The following is a 4,911-nucleotide window of genomic DNA, read 5'->3' as shown; positions in this document are numbered from 1 at the left end:
CATGTTGCCAGCATCTATTTTTAAAAAGAGAGAGAGAGAGAAAAGGGAGAGGCAAAAAAAAAAAAAAAAAAAAAAAAGATAATGTTGAAAATTATTCACAATAAGAGAAACAGAGGTTCTTGGAAAGGGTGTCCTGCCAGCCTCTGTGGACCCTGGACTGTGACAAGCCCAGCAGGGGGCCTGGGGTGGCTCTAAGGCTCTTCCCAGGCTTGATCTCCCAGGGGATCTGCCTGGATCCTCTGGGAGATCTCCCTGGATCTGCCTGGATCTCGCTGGATCTGCCTGGATCAGATCTGGCTCTGCAGTGCTGAGGCTGTGACCGGGGACTGAGGGGTGGCCCCGCATTCCCGACCAGGACCCTCAGTCCCTGTCTTCGTGTTTCCTGAGGAGGAGTCCCGGAGCCTCTCGGGGTTTGCAGGAGAAATGAGCCTGATGGCCAAAGATAAGAGAAAGGGTGGGCTTCCCTGGTGGCGCAGTGGTTGAGAGTCCGCCTGCCGATGCAGGAGACACGGGTTCGTGCCCTGGTCCGGGAAGATCCCACGTGCCGCGGAGCAACTAAGCCCGTGAGCCATGGCTGCTGAGCCTGCGCGTCCGGAGCCTGTGCTCCACAACGGGAGAGGCCACAGCAGTGAGAGGCCCGCATACCGCAAAAAAAAAAAAAAAAAAAAAAAAGAGAAAGGGCAGGAAAGTCCATGTGTAAAGGTCAGGAGGATAAAATGCTTGGAAGGAGGAAAGGGGGGAATCCACCTGGAGAGGAGCAAGGGTACTATGGGGGCTCCAACCGGGGAATGTGTTCCCATCTTCAAGCTGCCCTTTACACTGTGAACCACAAGCAATGTTCCGGGGAGCTTGGAAGGTGATTCAGAAATTCCTCAGGGGAGGTGGGGCTGCGTCCTCTGGCTGTTGTGAAACCGGCTGGATAAATTTCAGTTAAATCCACCACTTCCCCTTCCCCGCCCCGGCCCGATGGTCCTGTGAGGCCACTTCCCTCTCAGCAGCCTGGGTCCACAGCAGGCCGCTGTGGGCAGGGAGACAGGAGGCACCGGGAGACGGGGGAATGGAGGGCCCGGGGCCTGGCAGCTCCGGGAGGAGTGTGGCCGGGGAATCTCCCTGGCAGACCTGCTGCCTCCACCCAGCCTCCTCTGCTCCTGACCCGCCCCCTGTGCTCCTGCCGAGGGCCAGACAGCAGAGGTGTGTGCAGTGAGTAGACTGAAAATAACCAGGCTTTAGGCAAGACCTTTGACGCCTCTGGCCCATCAGGGTCAATCGTATGAAATGAGAGCCCGAGACAGAAGAGAGGGCTGGACGACAGTCCAAAGATGAGCTCAAGAGACAGAGTTTACTCTTTATAGGACGGCCGCAGAGGGCAGGGCTGTGGCTCGGTCTCCTTTGTAGCTCACACGCGCCTCGCCTGGAGAGGTGCTCGGCTTTACTTTGTTTTTTTCTGTTTCACGAATTCCGGCAGCGAAGAGTTCATTCCAGTTTGCAGGGTAAGAACCGGGAGCGAGGCTGTCACCTGCCGGCCAATCTGTGAATCACACCCGCAGGGGCCTCCCTGCCTAAGCAGCCCTCATCCTTCGTTCCCTGGGATCACTTGCTACTTAAACGTTTTTGACTCTCACTTGAGACATCCTAGGCTCCTAGCAGAGAAGCCGAAAGTCGCGGGACGCTGGTCAGAGAAGAAGGCCTTTGGAGGTCGCGGACGCTTGCTTGGCTCAGGGTCCTCCTCTCTCCCCAGGACCCTCTTCCCCCTCCTCCGAGCAGCACCCACTCTGTGCCAAGCGCTGGGCTGTAGACTCGGGGCTTCCCAGGGCCGGGGGACATGTGGGCGCTGGATGCGACGCAGGAGGCCGGCACAGCAAAGAGCGCCGGGGGGCTCAGGAGGGAGGCGCCCCTGCAGGAATCCGGGGCAGATTTCCCTGAGCTACTGCACACGCTGATGAGCGGGGCCACGTGGAAGTGGACAGACTTCTGGCTGCTGCTGCTGCGTAACGAGTCACCCCAAGCTCAGTAGCTTAAGCCCACAGCAGTCACTTGCTTTTCTCTCTTGTGGATCTGGGGTTTATGAGCTCAGCTGCATACTTCTTGCTCAGACCATACATGCGATGCAGTCAGGTGATGGTTAGCTGGGGTCATCAGGGGGACTTTCCTGCTCACGTGGCCGGCGGCCGACGCTGGCTGGCAGCTGGACTGTTAGCGGGAACCCCTACGTGTAAGCTCGCCGGGCGGCCAGGCGGGGCTACGAGCCAGGAGGAAGCCATCTGGCCTTTTGCCAGCGAGCCTGAGAAGGCTCAGAGCAGAACCCCCCCGCCCCCCGCCCCCGTGTTCTGCTGACAGCCCCAAAGCCCCACCCAGTTCCAAGGAAAGGGGACACAGACCCTGCCTCCTGATGTGCACCGTGGCAAAGTTCTAGAAGAGCACGTGGGATGGGAAACACAGCCCTTTGGGGAAAAGACAGTTTCCAGAGGTGGGCAGGGCACTCCAGGTGGATCCTTTTAGCTATGCTGCTGCAGAGATGCATTTCCTAAGAAAGAAAGCTTTTACAGATGGGGCGTTGCCAAGAGAAGACATGAGGGTTTAGAAGTACCCGCTGAGCCGTCCTCACTAAGACTTGCAAAAACATTTCTCTGAAAGGGAACCTCAGAGAAAGAGGTGCATGCGGGCTGCTCTCCCGAGGGGGTGTCGGGGACTCCGGCTAGCGGCCAGGGGGAGGGCGCCCATCCAGCGAGGTTCTGCAGAGACGGACTCCCAGAGGGAGAAGAATGCAGCTGGCGTCCCCACAGCCAGTGGCCAGGTAGAGTCAGCGACCCTGCCTCGCTGAGGCTTCTCGAGCAGCCATGGGCAGAGCCCAAAGCGGGAAGCGACCAGTGAGAGAGATGAGGTACGGCCGCGGCCACGTGGAGCCGGGAGCCGTCCTCGTGCACGGCGAGCCCTTGCTCGCAGAGAAGACACAGCCCGCGAGAGAAGGCAGGATGGCGCCGCAGCGCGCAGGGAGCGAGACTGAGGCCCGCGGCGGAGCGCGAGGGCCCACGGGCTGGCTGGGAGCAGGCCCGGATGCCCAGGACCCTCCGTGTCACCCACCAGCCTTTGGGGAAGGACGGGTGAGCCTGCTTCAAAGGCCGCAAGAGCTGGGGTGGCGAGGTGGAGCGTGGCTGTCTGGGGAGGGGGGTGGGGGTGGGGCTGGCCTTCGCAGCAGCGGCCGAATGTCTAGGAAACAAGCTTCCGGAGGCACCGCGTTCGGGCCCCGAGACCCAAGGGAAGGGACCGCGGCTCCTCTCTCTGCGGAGCCTGGGGCCCAGCCTGCGGAGGACGGGTCCGGCTCTCTCTCCAGGATGCACATTGCTAGAGCCCATCGCCTGTGTTTTCCACTTTTGAGCACTGGCGGGCAGTACCCGAGCCCCCTGCGGGCAGCTTTGCGCTACTTTAGGAGGATTAGGTTTATTCTTCGTAGTCTGGGCTGCACAGACGTGGTCCCAGCCAAAACTCCCTTTGCTACAAAGGGCTACAGAGAACCATGAAGTTGAGGACAGAATTGTGTCTTGGTCAACTTCTGCGTGTCCAGTGCCTGAGACAGTATCTGGTCATAGTGTAAAAAGGAAAGAAGAAAAAAAAAGAAAAGGAAGGAAGGAAGAAGAACAGAGTCAGATTTTAAAAAAAAAAGAAAAGAAAAAACTGTGCCTGGTGTCCTAGTCACACCAGATCCGGTCAGTTCAGGAGAGCCAGAGGAGTTCTGGAAACATCCATGACCCAGACAGACAGTATATGCCGAGTCAAAAAAGAAAGCTGCAGAAGAACGCACACGGTATGATTTCATATGTATAGTTAAAATCGTCTATGCATGTATAGTGTATAACATAGTAAAAGCATAAAGACATGTATGGGAATGGTTAATGCCAAGTGCAGAATAGTATCCCCTCTGTGGGGAGAGAGAAATTCAAGAGGGGAGGAGCTTAAACTATGTCCTCGCACTGCTTTATTTCTCACGCTGTACGGTGTTCACTGGTGTGATGGTTAAATTCATGTGTCAACTTGACTGGGCCACGGGGTGCCCAGATATTTGGCCAAAATTACTCTGGGTGTTTTTTGGATGAGATTAACATTTAAATTAGTAGACTGAGTAAAAACCAAATTGCCCTCCCGAATGTGGGTGGGCCTTGTCCAATCAGCTGAAGACCGGGACAGAACAAAGGGGCTGACCCCCCCACCCCCGAATAAGAGAGACTCCCTGTTGCCCGGCTGCCTTCAAACTGGGACGTCAGCTTCTGCCTGGGTCTCAAGCCTGCTGGCCTTCAGACCAGAACTGTCCCATCAGCTCACCTGGTTCTCAGGCCTTCAGACTCAGACTCTGGAACTAAACGGTGGGCTCTCCAGGGTCTGCAGGCTGCCGGCTCCCTTGGCAGAACTTGGGATGAGCTGTCGTATCTGCCTCTGAGCCAGCTCCTCATAAGTCAGCAAATAAATGAACGAATGAATATCCCACTAATTCTGTTTCTCTGCAGAACCCTGACGGAGGCAACAGGTATGTTTGCTGTGTTGTTTTCCGTGCCTTTGGCATGTCTACAATATTTCACAATAAAATTTTAAATTAATAAATGATGAAGGAGTGTTAAGATGTCAGATGCTATAGAGATCAAGTAAAACGAGAGCTGGGAAACGCACTTAAGATTTAGCTTTCAAGAGGCCAGCGATTGCCTTTGCCGGAGGGGCTCGGCACCGTGTCCAGAGCGGAGGCTTGATGGTGATGGGTGGTTGGTGGTATAGGGAGTGCACGCACCCTTGAAGGAGGTTAGCCACGAAGCGAAGGAGAGCTCTGGTCTGCTGCTAGGATGGGACGCAGAGGAGAAGGAGGGGGTTACAGAGGAGTGACTTCCCTTCCCCCCGGGGGCTCCCACACTAATGCCGTGGGAATTG

Source organism: Kogia breviceps, chromosome 1 (genome assembly GCF_026419965.1).
Source record: "Kogia breviceps isolate mKogBre1 chromosome 1, mKogBre1 haplotype 1, whole genome shotgun sequence".
Classification (NCBI taxonomy): domain Eukaryota; kingdom Metazoa; phylum Chordata; class Mammalia; order Artiodactyla; family Physeteridae; genus Kogia; species Kogia breviceps.
This window is presented reverse-complemented; position numbering follows the sequence as displayed.